Raw genomic sequence first — 18,460 nt, 5'->3', positions numbered from 1 at the left:
CCCTATTGTTTATAAGTAAATTTTCTCAGCATATGTAGATGGGTGCTTATAAATGAATATTAAACTTTGATTTATTCAAAAGTAAGGCAGTAGATATTCTCGCAGACACAGCTAATTTTAGATTTCAATCAACAGCAACAGACTGCAGCACTCATTATGGCTTGAATTGATGTTCATCAACACTTCCACATGACCAGGATGAACAGAATTCCCCCACTTTCTCACCCTTCCCAGCAGCTGTACAGCTCACAGGCTTGATGATGTTCTTCAGGGTTATAAAATGTGCTGCCACTCTCAGAAATATTGTGAATGCTGCTGGCCAAGAGGCAACCAGATGGGTGGGGTTGAAGGGCACCTGATGGTTAATCTTAAAGAGAGGGTTCTTCCCTTCATTAAAGTCATCTCAAGGGTAGAGATGAGAAGGATTTAGGCAATTCACTTGTATTTAATCAGGAATTTTCTCAAAATAGCCCAGAAAACAACAAAAAGTCACTACTGGAACTATCAGGAGTGTAGGAATGTTAGTCTGACAATCAAAAACTTCATCTTCCTCCTGCCTCATGAGCACCCACTCTCCCTCTTTCATCTTTCAATGTAAAAAACATTCAATACTGAGATACAGGATGAAAATCAATCCAGACTTTTGTGAGTTAAACAATTTACCTCTGTTCATGGGGAATAATGAGCCCAATTCCTTTAACTCTGGAAATTAGGCTGCCTTTTTTTTAAATTTACTGAAACATGAAACCTGCTAAAACTAAATTACCAGTTTAATAATACATTTGCCCAAACATTCTTGGTTGAAATATCAGTTTGGAAGAGGCACTAGATTAGATTCATCAGAAAACATGTTGTAGAGCAAATTACAAAATATTAAAGTGTCAACTTCTCCCCAATCCTCCCTCCAAAATGTAAGAGAAGATTTGCTCAGTAATTCTACAGCTTTGTTTCATTTTTCCTCTTCCCACATTATGATCTTTTCTAATTGTCTCCAGTTACAAGAGAGGAGGAAAATGATCCATTTTTAAAAGTTTTGCTGAGTGTTTTATCTTTACCCTTTCTGATCAGGAGTGAAACTTTCCCTCCAAGTACAACTTCCATCTTCTCAAACCACCTACTGAGATTAAATTCTGTTGTTCTACACACTCAGAAAGAACCCAACAAAATCCAAAATAGTTGCACAGCTTTTAAGAACCAAAATTTTGATATTCTATCTGTGACAATCCAAGATTTGGGAAGTCTTTCAGTAAGAAAGCAGCATTCAGCATTACAGAGCTGAAATTGATAGATATATTTGCAAAAAAAAGTTGATGTTTGCACAAACTTCAAGCACTGCAGTGCAGATTTATGCATTTCCTACTGGTAATTTGCATTAGCAATAATCAGATGAAAAAGCAGAGGCTGCAAGAATGACATTTCCTTCTGCACTTAAGAAATCAAGTGTGCAAAGCTATTTCCTAACATTTTTAAGAGATGGTTTTAGTCCCATTTATGATAGTCAAGGATTCCCTCAAACTATACATTTAACCTGTGGTTTAGAATGCTTTTTCATTAACCTTGGTTTACTTATTTATATTATTTTTTGGAACAGGTAAAACTGGATCTTGCTGCCAAGCAAAGACTCCAGGTTACCATTTCTCACTTGTTCCACAGTTGTCCTGTGTGATCTTTGGTAGATTACTGCCCTTATCTTTAAACAGGAATATTTACACCAAGTAACTGTACAGAGTGTTCAGTGCACTAAGGGGAATCTTTAATCACAGAAAGGAAAACCCACGTTCAGATGGTCATCAGGAAGCCTGTGAGTTTTACTGATAGGATTTAACCTCTGATATGGAAATCCTGACACAATTGGGAAAATAATAAACTATTAAAATAGTGGGCTTGAATCTCTGACCCTTTGACTACAAACTATTGATGCCAGTAAGAGTGTCAGGAGAGATCTCTCATGCAAATATTTAAACTGACAGAGGGCAGGGTTGGGATGGATGTTAGGAAGGAATTCTTGGCTGTGCAGATGGTGAGGCCCTGGCACAGTTTGCCCAGGGAAGCTGTGACTGCCCCATCCCTGGAAGTGTCCAAGGCCAGGTTGAAAAGGGATTGGAGAAACCTGGGATAGTGGAAGGTGCTGAAATGTACTTGAATAGAAGGAAGATCCATCATTTGTGTTTGGGCCTTTGAACACTCAGTGCCAAATAGGAACTTCAGCACCCCATGGTGGGTTTTGTAGGCCCCTGGGGTAGAGTCTGCCCCTCTCCAGTCAGCGGAAAACAAACTGCTTATGAGGCATCACTCAAACACTAAACTACTAAGGGATATTCCCTTTGCTTGCTGGCTAGAGAGAGGATAATCACTTGCAGCTTGAGTGCTCTGCTTCACCTCTTGTAAGACCAAAATCCTCTATTTACACACAGAGATGTCTGAGATCTGCAAAGTTGTGCTTTAATCTCAGCCATCATATCTGCACTTCACAGGAACTAAGGTGTGTGACAGGAACTGAAGTTTATAGACAGATCAGGGGCACCAGGTTATTAATTACCTCCTGTCTGTGAGTCTCTTTGAAATGCAATGTGTAAGCTCTAAGATTTATTAATAAATTCTCAGTTACCTCGCTGATGTGCAGTTCAAATGGTTAGAATAAACTGTTACTCTGCTTATTATTCAAATCACTAGGATAAACTGTAAAACCCTGGGATAGCATTACTGAGTGGCTGGCTGGAATCTAATGTGTTTTACAACTTGAAGTCCTGATAATCTCTCCTAAATGCAACTGATACGGTGTTGTCCATTTGAATCTGCAGATACCTTGAGACACCAGTGTTGCCGTAGGACACAAAAGACTCCAAATAATTCAGAAGGCAAAAAGTATAGAAAATGAAGGCTTTATTTTCTAAATTTTTGCTACTTTTTATAAGGTGTTCCAATACAGACTTAATGTAATTGGTAAATAGGAATGACACCTCTCTAATGCCATTGGTTAAACTAGAGAACAGAAAACACCAGCTGGACAAAGGTTGTTTTGAGAAAAAATAGCTCTTTACTAAGATTGTTTTGAGAAAAAGCTTTCTTGAGAAACTTTTCCTTGAGAAAATGTTAGCAACTGCCAGGCAGGCTAAAGTCCCTCAGGCCCACACACCAGTTCTGAGAGATGTGAGCATCCACAGCTTCAAGATCTCTTCCGTGGCAGGTTCATCAAGAGGGCTGGCACACACACACAGAGCACAGTGACATCAGCCCAATCCAGGGGGACAATTTTTAGCCAGTGGGACAATTCCTGGGTCTCCCTGAGGCTCATGAGCCCAAACCAGAGGAGGATGCTGCAACCCTGCCTCTGTTAGGGGGCACTGCAGCAGGGAAGGATCAAACACGTACAAGGGCTGAAGGACTGCAGAGATCTCCAGCCTGTAGAGTCCCTGAAACCCTGAATTGCTTTAGTAATCACTTTAGACCCAACTGCTTTTAGTGAGCACTTCAGCCTCCTGTGCCAGCATTTCTTACGCAGATATACAATTTTAGATTAATTTCTTGATTAGAAGCTCATAGTTATCCAAGTCCTTTGCTCATCAGTAGTGTGACATTCACAATCTGCCAACACACCACTCTGGGAGATTAAGTAGAATAGATTTTAAATAGTGTGTTATTGACGTTTCAATTATTTAAGTTTCAGTAGAAAGTGACCAGATGAGGTTTAGATTGTATGATTCGTCTCACAGAAAAGTTCTACTGGAAAGGAGCAGATGAAAAAAAAGGGCAAGAGGCAGCTCAGGTACCTATAGATCATGGCTGAGGAGAAGAGGGAGACAAGTTGGAGAGATTCACTAAGGGGATGGATCCAAAAGTGCTTTATTAAATAGCCAGAGGGATAGAAAAGCTTTTCCTAAATACCTCAGTAAGAGAAAATATCTCAAAGGAGCATGAAGTAAAAGGGCATTAGCAGCAAGAATGCAATGAAAGGACATTATTGGCCCCAAAATTCTTGGTATAAATTGGCCACCAGAAAAATCAGGACATTTGGTTCTGTTCTTCATGAGAAGACCAAGATTCTGGAATGACTCCAGTGGAGGCAAGACAACCTAACTATTTGTGAATGGCATTATAGCACCTGCTAGGCAAAGGCAGCAACCTGTAGGGCTCAGGAACTCAGGAAATCTTTCCCAGACCCATTTTCCCAAGCACTTCATCCAAACCAATCTTCATATTACTGTTAGGAAAGTGTGCGATGTAAAAGTACAAGTGATGTAAAGGCCTGAGATTCCTGTTCATAAAAATGAGCAGAGGGTATCTCAGGGTTACACAATGTTCTGTGTGAGAGCACCTGCAGTCTGGCTGGAGGATCCCAACCACAAAAGGTCAGAACCACTGAAAATCTCTCATTACATGAACCTCTCATGTAGCAATCTGCTTCAGTTTCCTTAAATCCTTGGTGTAAATGTTCTGTGTTGTAAAAGGTAAAACACCTGGCCAGAAATATTTGTATTCTTCTTACTAATTGTATGTTTACAATAGCAGACAGAATCAGATGGATGCTCTAAACAGGAATAAAATGTATGAGGATTTTGATTTTCCTCTACTAGAGAACCTTTCCATTTCCAAATAAGCATAGACACACTGAACCTCTTAATGACAACTGTAGGGTGGGAAAAGCAGGGGAGTATTTGGGGGTTTTGTAGTAATAATTATAATAATTAAGACTGTCACTGGTAAGCGCAATGGCCAAAATGTTCAGCCATTAAGGTCTTCATGCAGATATCTAATTCCAAATCCAGCCACATGAACAGGAGGCTCTTTTTTCAGCTGCACATCTCTGGCTTCTCTGAGGCTGATCAAAAGAATCCCAATGATCATCCCATTTCTGAACAACTGCAAAATCACTTGTCTTTTCAGGAAAACACTCCAGCACATGCTTAAGTACTGATGTAAATTGGGACATTATTTGGGAAATTAACCAGAGTTTGGTGCCTAATTTAAACACACAAGTTAAAACACTTTGGCATAAATTGTACATTTCTGCAAAGACACTCTTGCTCACACAAACAACAAATCAGGCATTTTTCTTATGCTGTAAAACCTCTTGCCAGTGTGTGAAGATGAAAATATTCTTTTCAATTTTTAGAGAATATCTGAGGCGCATTTACTGCCAGGCTAGGAAGAACGCTCTGGCAAGAAAAAGGGAAAGATTTTCCAAATTTTATTCCTGGGGAAAAGGTTTATCATGCTACCTGAAGCCATGAAAAGAAAACAGTAAATATAATGCAGCATTAACACCCATCAGGCAGCATGTTTATAGGCAATTGTCTGCTTCACACACCTTGAGTTGTATAATGAGACACAGTGAGTTTTACTACCTCTGAAGTAGAGCAATCATCCTCAAATGAGCTGCCTGGAAAGTATTATTGCTGTTATGAAATGGAATTTATATGTAAAAATAACAAAACAGATTCAAGTATTAGGTAGGTCCTTGTTGACACGATTGAAAACAATGGAGCCAACCAAAAATAGCCTGTGATTTATCACAAAGGAGAGTTAAATCAGGGAAACCACTTTTCACTCTTCCACAGATCCTGAAACATTTATTTTTTTATCTTGAACCTTCATTTATCCATCACCCTTAGGGCACCATGAAGTTTCCATTGGTAGATAATTGCAAACTTGTCCCTACCTCAAAATTAGTAAATTCCTCTTTGGTTTTAGCTCAAACTGAATTTTAGAAGCCTTAAAACAGGTTCACAAAGCAGCCAGTGAAGTGACTGCCAGTGTGAGAGGCTCAGTCTCCAAGAGGTGCAGAAAGGTCCCCTCATATCCCCATCTGGAGAAGCTGGAGCAGGTCATGGACAGCAGCTCAGCACCAACCCAAAACTGGCAGCATCACAGGCATGGATATAAAACAGATTTGGGCTGCAGGATCAGACATCACTTTTAGAGCTTTCTCCAGAAAGAGGACTGAGGTTCAGGGGTGAATAAATGAAGGGATCTGAGTGTGATGAACCAGCAGCTCAGACATTGAAACCACTCTTCCCCTTTTCCCCTGGTGTTTCTCTCCTGTTACTCTCTCCTGTAACAGAAGGCTCAGGCACAGACAACCATAGAATGTTTAACCACTGGTTATTCAGAGTGTAAAGATGAGAAAGTATTTTTTCCTGTATAATCTTCCCTTTGTAAGTGCAAAGAAGTAAAATCTGGGATTGGACTGCATTACAGATGTCTGATCCCGTCTCCTCTGTGGTGAGTGCACTTCAGAGGGAATAACTAAGAAGGGCATCTCTACATGGAGAGCAGCAGGCAAGTAAATATGAAAAAATGTATAAGTGGTGACATTTTGCCCCACTTGTGGCACTCTGCACAATTACAGATTTTCTTTATAGGAACAGAAAAGGAACCTGAGTGTTCTGTGAGCTGGGCCAGCTGTCATACAATCTCATACATACAGCCCAGAGGATTTGTTTTCCTAAACTAACTTGCAATCATCTGTCTTTTTAAATACAACTTCTGTGACACACAGAGGAAAATCAGAAAGCGACGCTGAAAGCTTTCTATGCTCTATTAATTTTATTATGTAAATCCACTCCCCAATTGATATTTTCATTCAAAACCGGCACAAGATCCGTCATTATTCCTGGATGTAAAGGAAAGCAAAACAAGTAGTATTCAAGCAAGTACTCTCATTTGGATTATTATTTTAATACAGCAGCATTGTCTGTAGGTAATTTTTAAAGCATGTTTGCACAGCAATTCAAGGCTGCTTCTTCCCAGAGACTATTTAGCTTTGTCAATATTTATTAATATTGCTTTTGTAAATATGATAGAAAGCAGAAATGTTTGACTTAAACCTAATAAGCAGATTTTGAGAAACGGACAACATTGCTTTTTGAGTTATCTCTCTCCATTCCTAATAAGGGAAAGCAAAAGTCACAAAGACTGAAACTCCACAGAAACATGTGCAAAGGCATCTTCAATGTTTGAACATCAGGTCAGCTGCCAGAGATGAGCATTCAATAGTTGCTTTAAAACTGGTTTTAAGGTAGTTAATATAACACACTCACCTTGTTTGTGGATATACAGGCAAGTGCATGCATTCCCTTCAAACACCACATTCCTTAAATAAGAAGTGTTCCACACTGTCCTGGTCTGTGATTGCACTTGGTCTGAAGGCCAAACACAGAGTTTTACTCTGCTGGAGCTCAGTTTCTGAAATCAACACAAACATAAAGAAGTTAATTGGAATTGCCAACAAATCAAAGCAAACAGGAACCCTTTTCCCCTGCAGAAACATATTAGTTTTGTTTTCTCCAAAATACTATCCAATTGAGATTCATAGTACAGAAGCACCAGCATTTTCAGGTACAGTTTTTGACTGAGCATTCCAAATACAGAGCAGGAATTAATCCCCAAAGCAAAGAACTTCAAAGCAAAAAAAGACAGAAACAGTGGGGAAATCAAAGCAACACAAGGGCAACGTGATGTGCTCCAGCCAGGAACAGACCCACACACCAGTTTTGTGTGCTGTTTGTGACAACTTGGGGAATCAAAGTACAGCTCGTGAATCACATTTGATAGTTCCAAACCCTTACAGATTTATTGAGGCACAGTCTTCACCACGAGGGACAGGTTTACCATTTCCTAAAGGGAATTTATCCACCTGGCAATGGCCATACCATGGATGTGCCTTATAGACTTCTTTAGGTACTGGAAGGCTGCAGTTGGATCACTCTGAAATTTCTCTTCCTCACTGTCATGTCCCCATTTGGCCCTGGGAACTCAACACTATTATATTTTTCATGGTTCTGTTTTCAGCTAGTTTTGAATAGAGCTTAGTTGCTTACAGTCGCATTTTGCTTATTCTTAAATGCTACGGGCATGTTTTGGGTGTCTGGATTTTATGGCTCAACCACAATAGGTCCATGTTTTACCAAAGGAAAGAAGGCAAGGAAATTTTCCAATTATCAAGGCAATGTAGCACTTGTGTATATCATCATGAAACTGTTAACAAAAATGCTACATTTTCATTAGCTGAAAAGCTATTTATTCCTAATGGGTTGTTAAAGACTGAGGGCAAAATTCCGCTTTCAGTTACACCAGCATAAATCTGTAATCCATCCATATGCCTCTGGATTTATATTGGTGACACTGAAAGAAGAATTTGCCCTGAATGTTCTAAATGTTTCTGTTTAAGAAAGTTAAACTATTCACCAGTAAGGACCTAACAATAACAGTAATCAAAGGAACTTCTTTCCCCCACCATTAGATTTAATGGGTCAAAGTATTAAAGAGAAGCTGCAGTGGCCAAGATTTTAAGAACCTGTAAAAAGATCAACTTTCTGATGGTGTGAACACTGTATTCCTAATATTTGAGAAGTCTGTTGCTCTAGAGGAGATTAAGCCAAGGATATTTGGCCACCCAAGCATTCCAGGTTGCATTTTTGACCTTTGCAGAGGGCTAAGCAGCCTTTGGTCTCTCAGTCTGACCTAACAGGTCTGTTCTGTACAGAAAGTTTTGGAGGCAAAGATAAGGTGTGTTTGCTGTCCTGAGTTTTTGTACAGTGACAGTAGTCAGAGTAACCAGAAAGTATCACATTCTTGTTTGCCCCAGTTTTTAAAAGCCAGCAGAATGTTGCTAATCCATTTTTTTCCTTCTGTGATTGATTCATCTATTCATCTATTGATTCATCTATTCCTTTTATCTACTTTCATCTATGGAAGCATTTGCCACCAGTAAACAAGTAATATAAGTATAATTAAATACAAAAAGGAAGGGAGATGCCTTGCATTGTATGAATTATCACCCAGGAATACATTATAATAAGCATGAATAAAACAATGTTTACTGTGAAAGAAGTAGAAACATGCAGCTGTATAAACACTTCTCAGTAGTAGTAAAAGTCTGACTTCTCACTCTCCTTTTTTTTACTTAGTTGAGTTTAACTCTATAATCCCATAAGCCACTAAGCCCTGGAGAGCATAAATAAAAGTAGAGTCGCAGAGGGCCAGCATTAATTCACATTACATAGCATGGTAAAATATTAATTTACAATGAAACGGGGTTTAGGAATCATTGAGTCCAGTCTGAATATCTGCATGGAGCAGATGGGGGGAAAAAAACTTTTTCAAGTATGAGTTAAGAGGGGAGGTTCCTGTGACAATGACAGTATTTCAAGATGAAATGTCCCAGTGTATTCCAAAATATTTTTACCTTTTCTTGTTTTGAATGACAAGAACATAAAGTTGCAAGCAAATAGGGACTAATGCAACGATAGCACCAAGCACTCTGTGGTCCTTGTCCACAGCAATCACAAAATACGTGTTTTCCTTTCCTTTAGGGGTAAGGAAGCAATGACATCACTTACTGCTGCTGGACTGGAGCACAGCTACAGGAACTCAATTGCCTGGATTTGTCAGTAAGAAACCTGTGACAAAGCAATAAAATTAACCCAGAACTCTTGGGTATAATCCTGGGGCTGCTCCCACTCTCTGGGGTGAAAGGATGGGACAGCAAATCTATTTCTTTGATAGTCACTAAGGAAGCAAAAGGGAGCCCAGTACATGAGACCATGAGGTTTTGCTTTTTGGTCATTTGTGGAGGGTTTGCCCACTGCAGCACACATGTTCATCTGTCACACGTTTTCAGTCTTTGCTGAAATTCACCTTTCTTTGGTTTCCACTTGTTCATTTCTCATTTTTTATCTTTGCCCCCTCTACCATCCTTTTCTCTTCCCTTTATTCACTGTTTTCCCTTTTAGCATGTTTATCACATCAAGCCACTGGAGGAACTGTGCACCTGCTGCTGATCTGTGGTGTGTACATGGAAGGTAAAATAATCCCACTCTTCCCTGTGTCCTGGATATCTGATTCAGGGATAAATAAGGAATTGAGCAATTTCTGGCTCTCATAGCTAAGTAACTTGTATATTGTGTTTTAGAGTCCAGGGAGAATTTACTTTTTAATTCAAAGAGGTAAAAAGCAGATTCAGTATTTTCTCATTAAGGAGACTGATGTTTTTAAAGCCACAGGACATGAAGCTCAAGCCTTTACTATTTCCAGGTTGTGATGAACAAGAATGTCAAAGAGAATTAGCAAATATTCTTTGGAAAGTATGAGGGAAAAGTCAGCCTTGAAAGACAGTCCATGAAAGTGTTACTGAGGACCTTAAAAGTGAGCAAAAGTACTTTAAAATCAATGTAAAATGTCAGTCATAACAAATAGATTTTGGAACTGCACTTGGGCCTGATGTGGAAAGTGAAGTCTGGTATCAAACCACCAAACTAATTGTAATTTAAGACTTAGAAGAAGATTTGACCCTGGGCCTCTTAAGTCAAAGACTAGTGCAGCAAATAATCAGTCCCTTATATTGTTTATCTTCCTTCCCCACTCACGTTAACTTCCAAGTCTTATATGACCTTTCAAAAGCATCATTTCTTCATCTCTAATCTTAAAGCACTTGCATGAGCTTCTGAATGCCCTCAGTGCTTCATCAGTCAGCCAGGCTTGTTCCAAAGCATCATCCCAATCCCTTTTAGTTTGTGTCTCTCTGCACTTACTTTCCCATTAGTCCATGGGCCAGAATAAAAAGCAGGCTCCACTGAAAACACTCCTTGCACAAGTCCATGAAATGCAGCCTATTTCCCACTAGGATCTTAGCACATTTACTTTAAAAGCTGAATCCTATTATTGATATGCCACTGATTTATATCAGGAAGGCTCAACATCCAGATATAATTTATCTTAGCCCAGTGTTTGGAAAATGAAGCATTCAATATTGTGCTCTTTGACAAATGCACATAGGCACTGGATCCCAGAGGTAGCTCTAACAAATGGTCTTATTCTTGCATCATTCTGGAAATGCCTAAACCCAGCAGCTTCTCAGAATTGCTTTTGTACGTTCACGCCAAGTAGTCTTGCTGTTTTTGGAGAGAATTAAAATCAAGCCACCAACCCTCAAGCTCAAAAGCTGCAGAACTCATCTATTTTTAAACAAAATAATTAAAAGGAAAACACTAACCAGAAAGACTTCACCTTTAGAGTCAAAGAGCTTGATTGACTTTTTCCCTGGAAATCTTATAGCAGTAGGGAAAGAAATACACATTAAAGGCAGGGTTTCCTTTCAGAGTGAATGCTCCATCAAGAAGTGAAAATCTCTCTCTGCCTTGGATGCAGTGATGTATCTAATCTTACCATAAATACTGCATGACTGTGTTAGACTGATTTAATGGCAGCTCTATAAATAAAAATCCCCTTGACCTAAAGTACAGGCTCTGCTGCTACTGTGAAGAGTCTTGCTGGAGCTGAGGGTGTAGGATAAAGTCACAGGGCTGTGTCCTGGCCTTGGAGACAGGTTATGGACAGTGGGAACTTGGATCCCTCCTTTTCCCCAGTGGCTTAGGCTGGGCTGGGAGAAGGTGGTCTAGCACAAATTTCCACATGGCAAGACACCATTTGTGATTTTTTTGTGAAATGCTGAGTGCAGACAGAGGTACAGGAATTGCCACTGGGATGTTGACATTTACAGCTGGCAGTGCTCTGTGTTACCGAGGTATTCAGGGCACAGGGGGCACTGTGGGAACTCTGTGTGTGTTTCTCAGAGGGCTTTGGGCATCTGCTCACTCATGTCTGCTTGTTCTTGGCTCCAGAACAGCCAGGTGGGAGGACAGAGACACCACATTCCAGGGCATCTAGGGGATGGATTTACACTTCCCTCCAAAAGCAGGTAGCTTTGACTATGCAAGACACAACAGCAAATTCTGCACTGGCTCCATGGAGCAAGAGTGACATGAGAACCTGCCCTGCCTGTGTCCTGTCCCAGCTGCTGCTGACCTGCACATGACCAAAACACCTTTCCCAGAGCCATATTTCCCATACACATAGACACTTTCTACCGGGGGAAAGGGGAACTGGGCTCAAAGGATATAAAAATCCATTTTGTGATCAGTCCAGAGAACAGGCTGGGCTGGGAAATGGAAGCTGAGTTTGCTGTGCAGCACAGCCCTGTGTCAGCTGATGGCCCTGCCTGGGCATTAGCTCTGAATTCTCCAGGCAGCCTCAAAACACCTCTGTGGAGGTGACATCATGATATCAAAATGAAATGAGACTATTTAAATGCAAGACTATAGTGGTGCCAGTACAATGTGAAAATGAAACTGAGTCAATGTAACCCCACAGGGAGCAAGTTACAGTTTGAGAGAGAAATAAAACAATGTAAATGGATGTTACACTGGACTTAAAGAGCCCGCTGAGGCCAGGGTCTGTTGCTGAATTTGTTTGGGCATTCAGCTTAATTTGTGCCATATATCTTGAGCTGGATGCATTGTTTTACTGAATAGCTATTAACTAAAATTAACATGCAGCCAAGTATGTTAGTGTGCAGGCAGGGTTTGACCTAAACTGTGAAAAGCAAAGACACCACGGAGTCTGGCATTTTCCTATGAAGTGGGAAATGGCACTGAAACAACTCAATGATACAGAATCTACACAATTATGAGTATCCTGGCACTATCAAAGAAATATGTTTACAAACTTGCTGGAAACTAAAATGTGAAAGCATAAATGATATGGGTGTGTTGGGATTCAGTGTGAATCAAGGCTGGATTCAGGGCAGGCAGGGAGAAGGAAAATGCAGTGTCATCATCAAGTATCTGAAGGGTGTGCAAGAGCAAAAAGCAAGTTTTATTCCTTAGGGGAGCTATTGAGGGGTAATGGCACAAAATTGAGGATAAGAACACTCAGTCTGATTACCAGAACAGTCCTGCATTAGTGGGATCTGCTGGGCTGTGACAGGATCTCCCTTGGAAACAGCAGATTTCATCTGGATGTCTGCAAGAAGCACTGGGATTCCTGACACAGACCTGCCTGTTCCTGTGCTGCTGAGAGTAACAGCACTGAGGCACTCCTGAAGTATATCCTGCAGCTGCTCTAAGCAAGGGCTAAGAAATAGAAGAAAAACTTGGCTTTTTGGTAGCCGTGTTTCAGGAGATGATCTGGACAATCCTCCAGACATCTGGAGGTGATAAGGTTTGCCCAGGAAAAATCTCCAGCTAGAAAAAGGACATAAGCAAGTGGATCCAGAGGCACAGACATACTCCCACTGCAGTGCACCCATTGCTCAGTGTTTGCATATCTGTGATAGCAACAAAAATGCAAGTAGACACCAATTCCCCAGATAATCACAAACCTTAAATGAATTAATCAGCAACAAGTGTACGAGACACAAAAATGTTTTATTATAATTTTTTGAAGAAGGACCTGAGGTTTATCAGCAGTCTCCCAGGAACAAGAATGGCCACTAAAATTTCCCCTCTATTTGCTGTAGTGACAAAAAGGAGGAATGGACAGATACATGAGTGAAATGTCCTAGGTCACCCTAATTCTTTTATTGACACTCATTACTGCAGTGACAGAATACAAATGCTCCCAAAGAAGTATTATATTCTTCCAAGCCTATAATGTCAATAATCTTCAGGGAATCTGTAATCCAAATTCCAGGCTTATTTTAGCAGGTCCTAAAGAGCACTTAGTCTGTAGCAACTGGCCTTATTACAAAATCCCTGGGAAATTTTTTCTTAGAACTACATGCAGCCACTACACAATTCCTGCTCTGTTGAAGTTAAATGTATCAGCTACTCATTTAATAAAAAAACATAATCTTAAAAAGACATGAAAGAGAACTCTAGATTAGGGATCAAAGACATGATGCAGCAGTTTTTTGGATACAGGAGACCAAAATAATGTTAACACTCTGCTTTGTTGTCCAGCATCATCATTATGAAGCTCCTTGACTTCCCTGCAAAGAACTAAGAAGAAATGCACAAGGAAACACAGCTGGACCTGAAAGCACTGAACTGTTGGGGGGGGGGAAAGATCCAAACCAGTTATGGTTGCAAATTATCATTCTGACTGTATTTAGGGAACTTAGTAAGGTCTAGAAAAAAATGCAGCTGAAGGCATAAACCGTCTCAGAAAAGGATGTAATGTCTTAGCTTTCTAAAAGGCAGAAATACTGAAGAAAATGGTGAGCCACAAATAACTGCACTCACACAGTTGTTTGGCATCTTTAAGAGCTTGACAAGAACCCTGGCATTGGGGCAGGGATTCACTTTCTTATCACTTGTGCCTGGGTTTGCGTAGACATCAGCCCAAGTTTGTAACATGATTTTTATGCCTTTCCTGCAGCTCTCCTAAAACCCACAGCCAACTTCTACTTTAGAGAGGGAATTCCAAAACCACTCTAGTTGAAGTGAGTGCCAGTATTCTTAGGTATTGATGGAAAAATAAGGCAATAAAGCAGAGTTGCAGGCTGCTGCCTACCATCCAACTTGGAGAGAGCCAGACTTTCCAACTGCACATCTTGCACCAGGCCCAGCACCCTGGCTCAAAGCAGCCGGGCTGCTCTGTAGCCCTGGTTTCATGCCTCAGATGTTTTGGTTTTCTGAAATTCTTTTCCCAGGGAATTTTCTGTAAAGAAGAGAAGTGTTTTTGTAACTGTAACTGTAGCTTTGTTTACATTCTTTTCTCTAGGAGGGATTTCTTCTTGATGTCCCTCTGGTGTGACCAACGTGAGTGAAGAGGTTTGCCTTTGTGTCACCAATCAAATTGGTCTGTGTAGAATAGTATAAAAGGCAGACACATCCCAAAAATAAAGGAGTCATTTCAGCCTTCTGAAGTTGGAGTCTGTGTCGTTGTGGTGTACAACAGCATCACTGCTCTCAGGTACAGCCAGGCTGTTCCCAAGGCCTGGACGGATCAGGCTCTGGGAAGATTCTGATCTGGGGGGATGTGACAGTTACAAATGGCCTGTGCTGGCCCAGTGACAGGCTGCTCACGGGGTAACTGATGAGCTGGTGTCCCGCCGAGCAGAGCCCATGTATTTAGCGAATGACAGAAGTGCGATGTTGATCGAATCTATGTGAATAGCAAAGAAAAGCAAATCCAGGCTCTGCACTAAATGCCCATGATGGATAGATTCGTCTTGCTGTGTGCTACTCTCATTCCAATGTATTCATTCAAACTACACATGTAATTCAAAATTTTCCTTGAATTTATTCTTGTTTACAGGAACTCTGAAGCACTGTGCTTCCAAGTGTTTGTAAATGACAAAGTACTCTGCTCTGCTCCAGGGAAGGATTTGAGTCCATATCCTGAATTAAGTCTATAGCACACTCTTGCTAGCTGCAATAAATAAAGGGTAGGCTTTGATTTGTCTGCATGACAATGTAAATCAAAGGAAGTAGAGGAAACAAAGCCCCAACAACGTGGCACCTATGAAATGAGAAGAGGAGGGGTGGAGAATTTGGTTCTGCTTCTACCACAAAGCTTTGGCCAAAATTTAATTGGCTTTGAAAGAGCAAAGAGCTCAAACCTCCTGCTTGGAGAGACCTCAGACCCTTCACCTTTGTGTTCCACACACAGTGTACAGATCCACACATTTTACTGAAATAATTTATCACAATACTGAGTTTTTAAAAAAATGTTTATACTAAAGGAGACAATTCTGGAAGATTTTAAGTTTCCTAGGTGACTAGTTTTTGGGTTTTTGAAGCCACCTGTGAGGATGACAGTTCCAGATATAGACTCTTTTCTATATTTTAGTCTTTCCTTTCTATAAATCACACACAGTTTCATGATGTACCTTTGCACCAGAATGTCTGAAGCACCAGGAGGCCTGTGGAAGCTATATTTTGCCAAGGATTTGAGGGTTGATTTTTATTTTTGTATTCTCAGTGTAGGCAATTCTTGTAGAAACGAAATACTGTAATTAAATTGTCTCAGTATTGACAGTTCCTTTGTTGCATTTTTCCTATTCCCTTTTCACTAGGTCACCCTGATGGACTGGAGCAGATTAAAAGCATGATCCCATTGAATTCAAGGAAGTACTGCAATCCAAACCTATCAGCACTAACCTGAGAATGTTCCATTCCATATTATTCAACACAATTTTAAGAGATGCAGGATTTCCTAGGTTAGGAAACTAAGATACAGAATACCTTTTTCTCGTTGAAATCATGAGATCACTCCTCTCTGCTTCCAAGACTGGTTTCAGAATTGGGGTTTCTTCAGAAAGCTGCCCATCAGCCCCTGTGACCTGACAAAGGTCATTCTCTTGGTGGAGGAGTTTTCTGACCTCCTAAAGATGGGGGAATCAGGTTCACTAAGCAGCTCCAACACAGGCCTTTCATCCCTGACCTCCAGGCTGGATTCCTGCAACTCATTAGGCAGTTGCAGTGAAACATGCTAATAGATTGCACATTCAGAGTCACTGATGCCTCAGCTCCTGGGGTGAAAGTCTCTGCAGGCAGAGTTCAAGATGCCACACATTACTTGCAGCCACTGCCACAGGTTAAGTCACCTCAGCTCACCTGGGCTCTCAGCTGTCAAAGCTTTTCTTGTTATTTGGAAACAGAGGCAGAACAGAGTATCAGATAGACTAATAATCTGGATTTATCATTATGGTTTTCACAAGCAGCCAAGTTTAAAGTACAGAAGCAGGGTATAAGAGAAAAGGTTAGGAGGAAGAAGCCTCAGAGGAAGGCAGAGATCACAAAGCAGCTCTGCCTAGTGGTGGAGAGGAAGAGCTGTGCCTACAGCTCCTGCAGTAGAGGATTAAACACGTGTTTTATTCCAGGAGGCAGAATTGTGTGCACACTCTATAAAAATGACACCAAGTCCAAATTACTTTAAGGAACAATTTTTTTTGACAAATGAAAATTTGTAAAGCATTAAAGCAGAGTGTTTCTATGCAGACAAAGTTTTACAAGAGAAAAATGTGTTATTAGTGGAATAAAATAATAAATACTGGTATAAATAGTGTGTTGGGGTTTTTTTTCCTCTAAATATAACTATGCTTTTATTATGGTATCTTGGTGTGACCCTTCTGCTTATCAGAACCCACATCCCTTCACACCCATGTCTGACTGCTGCTGGCAATGAGTTACAGCCTGATTCCACCTCAGTGGCAATAAAAGGGAAAGTTTAAAGACACCCAAATCTGTTATTTTTCAGGAAAATGGTCAGTGTTATCAGGTATCAATGCATAAGAACCTTCTGAATATTCCTCTCTGCTAATGCTGTGCTCATTTTATTTGCTGTCTTTTTTTATCCCTGTCAGATTCCAGGTCCTCCTTCTAAAGTCCTAGATGGATCAGGTCATGAAGGCCATTCAGAAACATCCTCCAAGATGTGATGCCTCTTGACATACATGTCCCACAGGCACTATGAAACATTAAAGCGACAAAACTGAAAGTACCAAAGTTAAGAGATGGAGATTTCTTCAGGGATAGCCTGATGGACTGAGACCTGCTCACAGAGAAAATCAGGAGGTCTGCAGGTGTCAATGGCTTCCACACCCACATGGAAAAGTTATTTCAGTGGATCCTCACTCCCACAATGCTAACAACAAAGGAAGAGAGGTCAGCATGTCAGAAGTTACTAAAAAAACAGTTTTCCAGAACAGCAAGAGCCACAAGGAATTGAAGTCGGAGCACATTTAAGTTCTACACCCTAAGACAGCCATGAGAAGTTCTCTAATTCCATACAGGGTGTGATGTGTGTGATGTTTGCTATGCCCACAAACACCTCTGGCCACTGAAGGTGCAGCTGAGGCAGAACAGAGCTGTAACAGGTGTGGGAGGGATGATGCAGGACCATTCCTGCCAGCAGTCACTGCTGAAGATGGGCAGCACTCTCAGCATAACCACACTTGAGCTACAGCAGAATGTGTCTTCCCACGACAGAGATCACAGGCCACTACAGCATCCAAAACTGTTCATCACAGATTTCAGAGAAAGCACTAAAGCCTTGCACTTATCCAAACTCTGGCTTAAGGGTTGTGTGTGACCAAATTGTGCCATCATGAATCACATCCTGAAGGAGCATGGGGTGAAAAGTCCCCATGAGGAATACCTGATATCTGTGACTCTGACACAGATCACCAGCAGTGTGCAGTTACTTCATCTGGGTTCAAAAATAATACACCATCATTTGAGGATATGTTAGTTTCCCTGTCACCAAATCAACATAATTAATTTAACCACTATCATTACAGTTGAACTTTCCAGCCCAGTCAGATGAAATAAGTCAATTCCTTCTGTGTACTTTTTTTGGATGTTTTCCTTCCTCTGTGGCTAATTATTGAAGATTTGCTCCTAAGCCCTAATTCATGCCTCCTTCCTGCTGACTGCAGATAAGATGTCATCTGTGCAGGAGCTCATAATCAGCTGATTCTGACAAGCAGAGGATAAAGCACAAAAGGAAGAATATTGTTTTAAGGAGGGAGAAATCCAGATCTAACTTCTGGGACTTTTGCCAGGGATTTCAATGTGAACAGGATAGAGGCCTCATTGAGACAGTGGAAATTAGACCCTGTTGCTTCTCAAGGGTTTTGTTTCCTTCTAGCTTTTTGGATGAAAAGGTGATGAAATACAGCAGTGTAGCCTCATCTGCATGATCAAAGTAAGGGGAAGGTGATAAAGCTGAGGAT

This window comes from Zosterops lateralis, assembly GCF_965231275.1.
Source record: "Zosterops lateralis genome assembly, chromosome: 9".
In the NCBI taxonomy this organism is placed as follows: Eukaryota; Metazoa; Chordata; class Aves; order Passeriformes; family Zosteropidae; genus Zosterops; species Zosterops lateralis.
This window is presented reverse-complemented; position numbering follows the sequence as displayed.